This window comes from Hyla sarda, chromosome 12 (genome assembly GCF_029499605.1).
Source record: "Hyla sarda isolate aHylSar1 chromosome 12, aHylSar1.hap1, whole genome shotgun sequence".
Classification (NCBI taxonomy): domain Eukaryota; kingdom Metazoa; phylum Chordata; class Amphibia; order Anura; family Hylidae; genus Hyla; species Hyla sarda.
The window spans coordinates 73,532,344-73,546,663 of record NC_079200.1 but is presented as its reverse complement, the minus strand read 5'-3'; the positions used below and the strand labels follow the sequence as shown (position 1 = coordinate 73,546,663).

The 14,320-nt window shown below is 43.9% G+C and overlaps 1 long non-coding RNA gene across 1 annotated transcript in view; it reads right to left on the bottom strand.

Moving 5' to 3' along the window:
• Positions 1 to 760: 760 nt before the first annotated feature.
• LOC130296322 (uncharacterized) overlaps positions 761 to 14,320 on the bottom strand; it is a 60,568-nt gene continuing 47,008 nt past the window's right edge. The window contains exon 3 of the long non-coding RNA XR_008849172.1: positions 761 to 991. This is a non-coding gene — a long non-coding RNA (uncharacterized LOC130296322). The remainder of the gene's footprint in view (positions 992 to 14,320) is intronic.

The following is a 14,320-nucleotide window of genomic DNA, read 5'->3' as shown; positions in this document are numbered from 1 at the left end:
CCAGTCTGCTTTGTTCACAGCCAAACAGGCTGTGAACAAAGCAGGCTGGCAGCTCTGAGTGTTCTCCTTTGTGAACAAATCAGACTGGCAGCTCGTAGTGTTTAGGACTCCAGCATGAGTCTGAAATGCTTGCTGCCAGGACTGGTAGGGAGACCCCTAGTGGTCATTTCTTCAAAGTGGAAAATTAAATAGAAAGAAGCATATTTTTTAATAACATGCAATTGTAAAGTTATTCTGCATACATTAATCTATAATATATCAAAAGTTTTTTTGATGAGAGGTACCCTTTAAATGAAATACAATTCTACCACAGAAGTTCTGCAGTGCGCACAGTGAAGACAATGGGAGGCTGCTGCATTGGAATCTTCGTCTGGAGAAATTTTTCCGGGTGGAAATTCTGTAGTGTGCATGGGCCCTTAGGATCTGGCAGTTATAGACCATGAGGGTCCTATTACATTGGGGGGGGGGGGGATTATTGGCCGATCTTCTGTGTCCTAGTCCCAGACATCAGCCAACGAACGAGTAAACGCTTGTTCTTATGCAGATCTTATGGCTCTAACCTGCGAAAAAAATCCTTTTCTCTTGTTTGTACTGTGTATTAGGTGATGTGGGGCAGACACATGATAGAAGTACGGACCACAACCGTGCCCGAGCAATGTGATTGGCTCAGTAAAAGAGGTTGGCGCTTATGTCGTTACGGGCAAGGTAGAATCATTGCATAATGAAACATTCTAGATTCTATTTGACTTTGTGTGTTTAATACCTCGCTATCTCTGCTTTCCATCAGTAATACCAGACATTTTGTTTACATCCAGAGATAGTTTGTTACAATGTAACAGGACAGGAGAGAGATTTTCACTGCTGATGCGTTCATTCACCTGAAGGTTGTCCATGCTGGATACAGTTGTGATCCGATACAGGACTGGTTAGTGTCCCAATAGGTATGAGGACCGACCCCTAGTAGTGGGATTTTCAGGTGCCGTTTTCTTTACTAAATATAAAAAAATAAAAAATAAATAAAAAACCAAATTACAAAAGGTCTTACATTTTCCTCATTAACAACATATAAAAAGTTTTTGGATCTGACAGTGCTCCTTTAAGCTTTGTATATATGCAGCAATTCACCTCCTGTAGGCTTACTATTTAGGAGTCTCGGAAAGCTTGGTGACAACTGCCATGACAGCAGTGATGAGCTTTTCTGGAAACAATTGAATCAAATCTGACAGCAGAGGATGACATAGGCAGGGCCATATTTACATCTTGTCAATGCGCCCTCTTAGGCTGAGATGCCACATAAATGCCACAAAAAACTGCCCTGTCATTTTGCACTACCAAGATGCCGTTAAAAATGGCGGGTTGTGGTATGGGCATTTTTTCTTGGGCATTTTTTTGTTATTTATTTCCTACCTGGTCTATAGGAGGAAAAATGGCAATGTTTTCTGATAAAAATGATTAGAGATGAGTGAACTTACAGCAAATTTGATTCGTCACGAACTTCTCGGCTCGGCAGTTGATGACTTTTCCTGCATAAATTAGTTCAGCTTTCCGGTGCTCTGGTGGGCTGGAAAAGGTGGATACAGTCCTAGGAGACTCTTTCCTAGGAATGTATCCACCTTTTCCAGCCCACTGGAGCACCTGAAGGCTGAAATAATTTACACAGGATAAGTCATCAACTGTCGAGCCGAGAAGTTTGTGATGAATCGAATTTACTGTAAGTTCGCTCATCTCTAAAAATGATTTAAAACAATGCCATGCCCTCAACATGCTACTTTGGAAAACTAGCCCAGAGCTGAAGGGCCTATGAAATTCCACTCTGAATTATTATAGAGTAAAATCTGCTTGTAGCAGAATCCTATTGATCTTAAAGGGGTTTCCAGGAAAAAACTTTTTTTTTATATATAGATCAACTGGCTCCAGAAAGTTAAACAGATTTGTAAATTACTTCTATTAAAAAATCTTAATCCTTTCAGTACTAATGCGCTTCTGAAGTTTAGGTTGTTCTTTTCTGTCTAAGTGTTCTCTGATGACACCTGTCTTGGGAACCGCCCAGTTTAGAAGCAAATCCCCATAGCAAACCTCTTCTAAACTGGTTGGTTCCCAAGACACATGTCATCAGAGAGCACTTAGACAGAAAAGAACAACCTTAACTTCAGAAGCTCATAAGTACTGAAAGGATTAAGATTTTTTAATAGAAGTAATTTACAAATCTGTTTAACTTTCTGGAGCCAGTTGATTTTTTTCCTGGATAACCCCTTTAATGGGATCCTGCTGCTCAGTGCACACTATGAAACTTCTGGATCTGGATTATACCGAAAGAATAAACATGTTTATGGGAGAGACAGCGGTCGGCACAACCCGCTTCTCCTGTGGTGTATACGAGCGGTCAAATAGGAAGGCGAGACTGATGGGCTGGTGCTGGCGGTGCTCAATCTCAGCAAAGAATATGCAGGTAGGCGATATTGCAAAAATGGAACAAAGTAAATGAGAGGCCACTCACCAAGTCCGTGCTCCAAGATTTATTCTTACAAATTCATTGCATTAAAACACGCCAGCAGGACGAGGTTAGACACCTGGATGGCGTCTGACCTCGTCCTGCTGGCGTGTTTTAATGCACTGAATTTTTAAGAATAAATCTTGGGAGCACAGACTTGGTGAGAGGCCTCTCATTCCTTTGTTCCATTTTCACATAAACATGTTTATATTTTAGCAAAATCTGTCCGGAAAAGACCAATAATCAATGGGACTTTGAATTGCAGGGGTTAATTAATGCTGTAAATTCCGCACAAAATGAACCTCGATTGTAGGCGACCTGGATCCGCTGAAGGAATTCCTTGCTGAATTTTCGTAGTCTGCATGGGCCCCGTAAAAAGCCACAAAAGGGTGAAAAAATGGCCAAAGAACAAAACAATGTCATATGGGTCTGACCTTTCCTGCTTCCCTAGTGACTCCCAGTATAAATCTTGCCACGTTTCTTCATGCAGATCTGTTGAAATATTTGCCTCAAAAACTGCACACGTTACATGCGGAATTTGTTCCAGATTCACCATGGATCTCGTTCCTATACATAGAACGTAAATCAGTCTCACATCCACAACATAATGGGTGGCTGCAAATCTGCAGAAAAATTATTCTCCGATGGATTCACCCAAAGGCCATGTTCACACGACGTAACATTTGCAGAATGTCCTCTCAGAAAACATGGGTGGACATTCCACAAATAGCATGTAGAAGAAAAGAGCAGCAGCCAGCACTCACCATCCAGGGGTCTCTTCATTACAGGATACAGTGCATAATCGAACACACAGCGGGCAGGGTGTAGAGGGTAGGGGTATCAGGACAGCACTGTTTCGCACGTCACCTACGCTTCCACAAGCCGATAATCGGTTGTCCTGATACCCCTACCCTCTACACCCTCCCTGCCCGCTGTGTGTTCGATTATGCACTGTATCCTGTAATAAAGAGACCCCTGGATGGTGAGTGCTGGCTGCTGCTCTTTTCTTCTTTTCTTCTTCAATAAGATGAATGAACACTGACACTTCCACCACTAGTATTCACACTGTTCCCTCAGGTGAGTAGCCCAAAAACTTCTCGCACCTCCCCTGGTTGCGGTTGTGCACAGTGCTATACAGAATAGTCAAAATTCATATAGGAGAAAAGAGCAGCAGCCAGCACTCACCATCCAGGGGTCTCTTTATTACAGGATACGGTGCATAATCGAACACACAGCTGGCAGGGTGTAGAGGGTAGGGGTATCAGGACAGCACTATTTCGCGCGTCACCTACACTTCCATGAGCTGATAATCGGCTCGTGTAAGCGCAGGTGACGTGCGAAACAGTGCTGTCCTGATACCCCTACCCTCTACACCCTTCCTGCCCACTGTGTGTTCGATTATGCACTGCATCCTGTAATAAAGAGACCCCTGGATGGTGAGTGCTGGCTGCTGCTCTTTTCTTCAATAAGATGAATGAACACTGGCACTTCCACCACTAGTATTCACACTGTTCCCTCAGGTGAGTAGCCAAAAAACTTCTTGCACCTCCCCTGGTTGCGGTTGTGCACAGTGCTAGAAGAAAAGAGCAGCAGCCAGCACTCACCATCCAGGGGTCTCTTCATTACAGGATACGGTGCATAATCGGACACACAGCGGGCAGGGAGGGTGTAGAGGGTAGGGGTATCAGGACAGCACTGTTTCGCACGTCACCTACGCTTCCACGAGTCGATAATTGGCACGTGGAAGCGCAGGTGACATGCGAAACAGTGTTGTCCTGATACCCCTACCCTCTACACCCTCCCTGCCTGCTGTGTGTCCGATTATGCACCGTATCCGGTAATAAAGAGAACCCTGGATGGTGAGTGCTGGCTGCTGCTCTTTTCTTCCACATGAATTTTGCCTATTCTGTATAGCACTGTGCACAACCGCAACCAGGGGAGGTGCGAGAAGTTTTTTGGCTACTCACCTGAGGGAACAGTGTGAATACTAGTGGTGGAAGTGCCAGTGTTCATTCATCTTATTGAACTCCACAAATAGCGGTTGCCGGCAGAATATGCCATTATTAGAACTGCTTTTCCGAGCGGATTACGGCAAAAGAATTGATATGTAACAAGTATTACTCATTTTTATTTCATTCACTAAAATACTGCCCCCCCCCCCCCCCCAATACTGCTGCCCTAGGCACAGACCCTGGGTCTATTTACTAGGAAATTCTTTTCTTTTGAGGGGGGAGGAAGAGATCCCCTCTAAACACCTCCCAGTTATGATTTTACTTTCCAGATTGTGAGTTTACAGACTTGTAATAAAGTTTTTCCTGTTGATCTCTTCCTGTGGGCGGTTTTATAACCCTGCACCCCGGGAGCCATTACTTTTATAACGTGTTAACAGGTGTGGAGTTCATTAAACATGTATGAGTCAATTGTCATACAAGGTAGCACTCAATGCATTATTTTAAACACGCTTGGCAATCATATTAGCACCATCTGTGCCGTCCTTGCGCCCGGCCACCATTTCCCTGCTGCTCTTCGTACAAGATTTAAAGGGGTTGCCCACTTTGGAATCAATGGCAAGCCAGGTAATGCAAATATACATTGTGTCCTCAATAGCACAGCTGCTGTTTACAGAAGTGGCTCCTAGGTCTAGAAACATAAAATCTATCATTTTTATTTAAAAGGGGTTATCCGGGATTAGGAATAAAGAGCTGATTTCAAAAAACAGCACCACACCTGTCGTCAGGTTGTGTGTGGTATTGCAGCCCAGTTTTATTGACGTGAATGGAGCCAAGTTGTAATATCACACACAACCTGAGGACAGGTGTGGTGCTGTGGTTGGAAGAATATCAGCTCTGTTTTTCAATTACTGAACAACCCCTTTAAGTCATTTGAATGCATACTATTATGCCTTTTTCTGTTGTCACTCTTCCTGTCCAGTAATTCTATCCAAACCCATTCAAGCCCTGGACCATACATATACAGCACAGGCAGAAAGTACTTAAAGGGGTTATCCACCATAAGGTGATTTTAGAACATACCTGGCAGACAGTAATGGACATGCTTAGAAAGGATCTGCGCTTGTCTTAGGGCTGAATGGCTATGTTGTGAGATTACCATAACACCGTGGCTAGCTTTTTTGAACTGGTATTTCCTGTTTGAGTTTCCTTCTTTGCCTACAAATCCCATAATTCCATTTTCCTCCCTCCCACACATCAGCCACCCCACCCATTGAAACATAAATTAACTGCATCCATTCAAAAGACCTGTGTTTTTCAATCAGGGTGCCTACAGCTGTTGCATTAGTTGCAGATTGATCTCTCTCCCACCAAGCGATCACTCCACCCATTGATGCAGAGAGGGTCCCTGTCATCAGCTGTTTCATCAGTGATGTCAGGTCTCGGCCGCATTGCAACCTGGGAAAGATCTGAGACAACAGTGATTTTGTATGCTGTTAAAAATAAATATTGGGGTGAAAATCACAGAAGAATTGTGAGGAAGCCGTCACACACAGGTACAGACGATATATTATGTACTACACTAACTTTACAGCCCCTGTAGCATAGTGAAATAAAAAAAAATCCTGGAATACCCCTTTAGGGTAGGGTCACCCGTAATGGATCCACAGCATATTTTACGCTGCGGATCCGCCGGTGACCCGACCCATTTTGTGCCTCCAGCAGTTGCCACCCCTTTCCCCCACCTCACTCCACCCCTGGCCTGCTCGCAGCGGCAATCCACAGATACGAGCAGCCACACAGGGGGCCTGCGAGTTGGTGAGTGCACTCTGACATCGCAGTGCAGTGTTCTCAGACATCGCGGCTGCTTCACGATTTCTGAGTTGAGGCCATGTGCAGCGCTGCGGAATCTGTAGGTGCTATATAAATAAAATAAATAAATATGTCATTAGAAAGTATTGTGCAGTGTACTCAGACATCGCAGCTGCTCCGCGATGTCAGAGTGCACTCGCCGACTCGCAGTCCCTCTGTGTGGCTGCTCGTATTGGCAGGACAGGGGTGGCAACAGCTGGAGGCACAAAATGGGTCAGGTCACCGTTGGATCTGCAGCGTAAAATGCGCTGCAGATCCCTTGCATGGGACACTACCGATAATGTGTCACTCTCCCATCTGTTGTATACATTTTTTTTACATTTTGTCTAAACTGGTTGAGATGATCCATTTTTGATGACTTTAACCTTATGTGAACTAGCTCTTCCTACATATGGTTCTGAGAAAGCTGGGTAGCAGACAATATGGCTATCTTCAAGATTGGGCTCCAACATTTTCCAGACTTCCAAAAGGCCAATTTCCAAAGAGGATATGCCAAAACTTTTTCTGATTAATTCTTTATGCCTTAGCTACTGTTTGTTAGTCTGGGTAACAATACACTTTTCTGGTGTATATTGTCACCCAGCTTTCCCAGGAACAGCATAGAAAGATAGCATTGTCATGCTCGTCAGATGGGGTTTGTATCTTGAAGTCAATTGCTGGGGCTTGGACTGTCTCCCTCCTTACATCCCTGCAATAGAAGTTGGACACAAGCTTTAAACTCAGCAGGACACAGAGAGGCCAATGACAGCGACGTCCCTGGGGGCTAATTCTCCGTCCCCAATGATGCTGGTAATGGCAGGGGTTAAATGAGATTAACACCCTAACATGGCTTCATTATGAGGGGACACAGTGTGAATTCCCTCCGGGGGCCCTGCACAGTGGCCCCTATTTACTTAGCATTTGCAAATGAACACCTTTAGGGGTTAATGATGATCTGGTTTGTTTTAGCCTGTGACTCCTGAGTGAGGACATTCACACATTAGACCAGTCATAGGCTGATGCCCCCCATTATCCTGCAGACAGGTGCTTACATCACACACTGATTACATTGTCCCCTAAAATTCAAAGCCCCCAGGAAATGGTTCATCCCCTTCTGTCAAGTCAATCAAAGTCTTATTTATCTGTTCCTGGAAACACTGGGTGAAAACCAATATGGCCACCATGACAGCTTGGCTATTCCCAATAATGGCTGTCCTTCTGTGTGGCAGAAGGGAATTTGACCCCTATAGGCCATCACGGCCTAAATATGATTGCAACCAACCTTTACACCCCTTTATAGACCTGTGACCTCTGTGTGTGTGTGGTGGTGGGGGGGGGGGGGTTAGGGGGTTGCATCATCCAAAATCTTTCTAGTTTGCTTCCCTAACTGCATGCCTGGGCAGACTTGACAAGCTTCCGACAAAGATGGGTGATAACCAATAGGGGCACCATTTCACATCCAATCACCTTTTTCTAGGCCAGATCATTCTTGACTTAAAGGGGTATTCCAGGCCAAAACTTTTTTTTATATATCAACTGGCTCCGGAAAGTTAAACAGATTTGTAAATTACGTCTATTAAAAAATCTTAATCCTTCCAATAGTTCAAAAATTAGGTATGTAGAATGATTTTGCTGACCTACAAGGGGTCATATCATCTCCCAGCATCAAAAATGCAAAAAAAACTTTATCAAAAAAAGTGTGAGGGGAGTGCTACTAAAATATAACTTTTAATATGTTAAATTAAAATACACCACTATAGTGATTGTGAACCAACACCATCTAAAATAGCTAATACATAGGATCCACTCAAGGTTACCACCCATATGGTGGATTTACCAAAATTGCAGAGTGCCACCAATCCGGTGGATTGACATATATATAAATATATAACTTTCTCTACGCGTTTCTGCCTTAATCTAGAGCGTCATCAGGAGAACTTCATACATACAAAAAGTCTCAACAATGTGGAATTGTGTGAAATAAAGAGATAACAATAGCGTTACTCAGTATATTAACATAAGTGAATACATGTAGTACCCCGATGCTAGGTGCCACTATGCGAATGTAATTGATCTACATGTGGCACCCCGATACTAGGTGCCACTATGCGGGTGTAATTGATCACAGCGGATCCAGAAGGGATAACAGTCCGTGGTCCGACTCCCAGTACAGTCCGCTGATGTAACCGCCAATTACAGGATCCCAGTAGGTGCGCAAACCCGCAATGGCGGGGAGCCAGTATCAGGACCACGGACTGTTATCCCTTCTGGATCCGCTGTGATCAATTACACCCGCATAGTGGCACCTAGTATCGGGGTACTACATGTATTCACTTATGTTAATATACTGAGTAACGCTATTGTTATCTCTTTATTTCACACAATTCCACATTGTTGAGACTTTTTGTATGTATGAAGTTCTCCTGATGACGCTCTAGATTAGGGCAGAAACGCGTAGAGAACGTTATATATTTATATATATGTCAATCCACCGGATTGGTGGCGCTCTGCAATTTTGGTAAATCCACCATACGGGTGGTAACCTTGAGTGGATCCTGTGTATTAGCTATTTTAGATGGTGTTGGTTCACAATCACTATAGTGGTGTATTTTAATTTAACATATTAAAAGTTATATTTTAGTAGCACTCCCCTCACACTTTTTTTGATAAAGTTTTTTTTTGCATCCTTCCAATAGTTATTAGCTTCTGAAGTTGAGTTGTTGTTTTCTGTCTAACTGCTTTCTGATGACTCACATCCCGGGAGCTGTGCAGTTCCTATGGGGATATTCTCCCATCATGCACAGCTCCCGGGATGTGACATCATCATTGAGCAGTTAGACAGAAAACTTCAGAAGCTAATAACTATTGGAAGGATTAAGATTTTTTAATAGAAGAATAAAAATTTGTTTAACTTTCCGGAGCCAGTTGATATATGTAAAAAAAGGTTTTGCCTGGAATACCCCTTTAAAGGGGTACTCCGGGGAAAAACAATTATAATTTTTTTTAACACCTTAAGGACCAGCACAAATAAACCTGTACACCCCTGAAAGACCAGGCCTGTTTTTTCAAATCGGGGATGTCTGTCTTTATTAGAGAATAACTCTGGTAACGTTTTGCCAATCACGATAATTCTGACATTGTTTTTTTTTGTCACAAGTTGTCCTTCGTGTACATAGTAAAAGTAACCGATATCATTTGTAGTTTTTTTTTTTTTTACAATGCAAAAAATCATGAAATTTTTAGAAAATTAAGATTTTTTGCTATTTTAACACTAATAGGTTGCATATATTTATACTTTCTGGCAAAATAGTTTATGAAACTTATACTTTCAGATGTCTACTTTATTTTGACAGCATTTCTTTTGTTTTTAATTAACATGAATTAGAAGCCTAAGAATTTAACTAGAAATTTTCAAAATTTAGAAAATTTGAAAAGTACATATTTTTTTATGTGCTATGCAGGGTTGCAGAAATTTGAAGGTGGTAGAACATAGGAACCCCCCCCCCACACACACACACACAAATTACCCCATTTTAGAAACTAGACCCCTCAAGGTATTTGCTAGGGGGTACAGTGAGTATTTTAACACCATGGTTTTTGGCAGGAATTATTACTAGAGATGAGCGAACTTACAGTAAATTCGATTCATCACGAACTTCTCGGCTCGGCAGTTGATGACTTTTCCTGCATAAATTAGTTCAGCTTTCAGGTGCTCCCGTGGGCTGGAAAAGGTGGATACAGTCCTAGAAGACTCTTTCCTAGGAATGTATCCACCTTTTCCAGCCCACCGGAGCACCTGAAGGCTGAGCTAATTTATGCAGGAAAAGTCATCAACTGCCGAGCCGAGAAGTCCGTGACAAATCGAATTTACTGTAAGTTCACTCATCTCTACTTCTGATATTGATAGAAATGCACCCTATATTTTATTGAGCTGCTTGTCCTGTGTTTGGAAATACCCCCGCTTAGGCCATATTTGGTTCCTTGGCCGTGTGGTAGGACCCAGAAGGAGAGGAGCGCCATTTGGCTTTCAGGGCGTCATTTTAGGCGGAAAGGATTATAGGCCGCACTTCATGCCTGCAAAGGGTTTTAGCTGTCAGAACTATCAGAACCCCCATAAGTGACCCCAATTTGGAAACTACACCCCCTAGAGTATTCACCTAGACCACAAGTGAGTACTCTGAAAAGTAGAAAATGCCCCCCATATTTTATTACACTGTCCTGTGTTCGGTAATACCCCCGATTAGGCCCTATTTGGTTGCATGGCTACATGGTGGGACCCAAAAGGAGAGGAGCACCATTTGGCTTCCAGGATATCATTGTACAAATTATAGGCCGCTGTCAGAACAATACTGCACCCTAAGATGTGACCCCATTTTAGAAACTACACCCCCTAATGTATTCACCTAGGGCAAAAGTGAGTATGTTGAGCCCTTATTGTGTGGAAAGAATTATTTCAAAGTCAGTGGAAAAAATATCAATTAGCTTTTTTTCCCCACAAACTCTTTATTTGAGGGACATCATTTTGGTAAGTCACTTTTGAAATGGAGGAAATACGCCCCATATTTTATCACCCTGTTTGTCCCGGGCTGGGCAGTACCCCTATTTAGGCCATATCTGGTTGCCTGACCGCCTGGTAGGACCAAGAAGGAGAGGAGCCCCCTCCCTCTGTTAAAACTCCTTACAGCTTGCGGTTGCTTCTGACCGTGACTGTTAAGGTTAAACTGCCAGGACCCGAAGTTTACTTCGGTCCTGGCAGTGTGGCAGGGTTCCGCCCGCCAGGGATCACACACAGCACCCCTCAATCACGCTGCAGCGTGCTGCACGGAAGACAGAGGGAGCTCCCTCCCTCTGTCAAAACACAGCCCGCAGTAACTTCCGACCGCGGCTGTAAGGGTTAAACTGCCAGAACCGAAGTTTAATTCGGTCCTGACAGTGCGTCAGGGTCCTGGCTGTGTGGGCAGCACCCACGAGAGCCATGGACGTGTATACTCATCCTGGACAAGGAACGTGCATCCTGCCTGGACATGTATACACGTCCATGGTCATTAATGTGTTAAATCAACTAGTGCAAGAAAATTAAACAGATTTGTAAATTACTTCTATTTAAAAATCTTAATCCTTCCAGTACTTATGAGCTGCTGTATTCTACAGAGGAAGTTGTGTAGTTTTTTTTTCTCTGACTACAGTGCTCTCTGCTGACACCTCTGTCTGTTCCAGGAACTGTCAAGAGTAGGAGAAAATCCCCATAGCAAACCTATCCTGCTCTTGACAGTTCCTGAGACAGACAGAGGTGGCAGCAGAGAGCACTGTGATCAGACTGGAAAGAACTACCTAACTTCCTCTGGAGCATACAGCAGCTGATAAATACTGGAAGGATTAAGATTTTTTTAAATAGAAGTCATTTACAAATCTGTTTAACGTTCTGGCACCAGTTGAGTTAAAAAAAAAAAAGTACCCCTTTAAATTCCCCCTTTAGTAAATACAAACTTACTTAGTTGTGGAAAAGAAATTAGCAAAAATGGTGTGAACATAGCCCTTTTGAAGGTTTTCCATGGAGTTATTTTTTGGAGCTTAAAGGGGTACCCTGCCCCTACACATCCAAAGGATAGGGGATAAGATGTGAGATTGCGGGGGGCCTGCCGCTGGGGACCCCCGGGATCTCGGCTGCAGCCCCCACCTGTTGCGGCTTCCGGAAACGCTGGAGGCTTCGGCTCCTGACCACGCCCCCTCCCATAGACTTGCATTGAGGGGGCGGGGTGTGACGTCACACGGGGGCGTAGTCGTGATGTCACAATCTCACGTCACCGTGGTCATGAGGCGTTAGGATATGAGGCCTGAGGCGCAACAGGTGGGTGCTGCAGCCGCGGGACCCCCGCGATCTCACATCTTATCCCCTATCCTTTCGATAGGGGATAAGATGTCTAGGGGCGGAGGACCCCTTTAATGTCATGTGTTTGTCACACACAGTGGGGGTCATTTACTAAAGTGATTCCGACAGCTTTTTCTCTGGTTTTGTGCCCAAATTGTTTGTAATCAAAAAATCAAACCTGCCCGACCACCTCTTTGTTTTACACAAAAAAAAAAAGGGGGGGGGGGCGTAGCTGTCTTGGGAAAGGGGCGTCTCCCTGACATAAAAAAAAATTAAAATCCCGACATATGTATTAATGTTCCTATATAAAATGTGGTGGATTTGAGCTCTGGAAAACCCAACATCTTGGAGCATGTGTGAAAAAAATAAAGCAAAACGTAGGGAAATATTTGTAAATATCTTGGAAAAATACTTGTCAGGAAAAATAAACCCTCACAGAAAACTACACTCTGTTCTTAGGCTGGGTTCACACTGTGGAATTTCTGGGCAGAATTTCTGCCGGAGATCAAGCCGGCGGCACTAGGACCGCGCAGACTGCATTGCCATCCCTATAGATGTCAATGCATTTCTGAGCAGATCTCCCAAAAGATCCACCCAGAAATGCATTGCCGTCTATGGGGACGGCAATGCAGTCTGTGCGGTCTTAGTGCCACCAGCTAAATCTCCAGCAGAAATTCTGCCCAGAGATTCCATAGTGTGAACCCAGCCTTTGGGTCTATTTATACAGCAGAATTTCCACCTCAAATTAAAGCCCATAGACTTCTATGGGATTCCGCATTCCCATTCACACTTCTGAATTTCCGCTTGTGAAATTCCGCTAGCCTATAGAAGTCTACGGCTAGGTTCATACTGCGGAATCTCCGGGCAAATCATTTCCGCCCAGAGATTCCGAGCAGACACTGCAGTCTCCAATAGACTGCAACGTGTTCCGCGAGTATTTCCGCCTGAAGAATGGCGTTGCTCAATTTTCAAGTGGAATTTCTGTTCACAAATTCTGCTTCACAAATTCCAAAGTGTGAATTTGTGAACGGAAACCCATTCACTACACTATACATTTTAGTAAGCGGAATTTCTACCTGCAATTTCAAAGTGGAATTGCAGTCGGAAATTCCGTAGTGTGAACCTAGCCTAACAGTTTTTTTCAAGCGTCAAATCCGCAGCGGATGTGCTGTGTGTGACCCTAGGCTATGTTCACACAGGGGAATGTCCAGCGCCAGGACCGCTTGGGAATGTGCCGTCTCATAGACGGCAATGCATTCCGTGCGTTGCCCGCAGAAAGAATAGACATGTCTATTCTTTCTGCAGACACCCGAATTTTGTGAAACATGTTTCCGGTGCGGAAATTCTGCTATGCGGACAGCGTAGAAGAATCCCATTGAAATCAATGGGACTCTGCTACTGTGGAATCTCTGCCGTGCGAACATAGTCATAGGCCCCGTTCACACTGCAGAATCTCCGCTCACTGATTCGCTCTGAGATTCCGCCTGGCCGAATACTTCGGCGCTAGGGCCGCGGGGCACTGAGCCGTCACCATTGACGGCTATGGTCCGCTCGCGGATTCCGCACAAAGAATGAACAAGTTCTTTCTTTGCGCCGAACACTTTCAGCGGCGGAAATGTCCGCCGCTGAAATTCCGCAGTGTGAACGGGTCTCGCGGAGACCCGTTCACACTAATGTTAAAGTTCACACCGCGAAATCGCGCCTGGAAATTCCGTGGCAATTCCGTAGTGTGAACCTACCCTCAGGGTACATTCATGTGTACAGGATCTGCTGCGTATTTTCTGGAGCTGATAATACAACCCATTGAAGTCATTGGGTAGCAATATCAGCAGCGGAAGGGAACAAAATCCAAATCAGCAGCAGAAGTGAACAACTAAAAAAAAAATATGGGGGAGATTAGTTAAAACATTCAGTTTTTTTATGGGTCTTTAGAAAGAAAAAAAAAGAAGAAGAAAAAATAAATCTGATTGGTTGCTATTGGCAACTGCTCCACAAGTTTTGATAAATCTGAACTCTACAGATGCATACTTTTTTTTTGTGGAATATGACTTCTCCATTGTTGCATATCCTCAATATACATTGACAAACAGGGGTCAGTCTGCACTGCAGCTCAATTTCCATGAACAGTGTCCTACAGACAGTATAACACAGTGGTCTTCA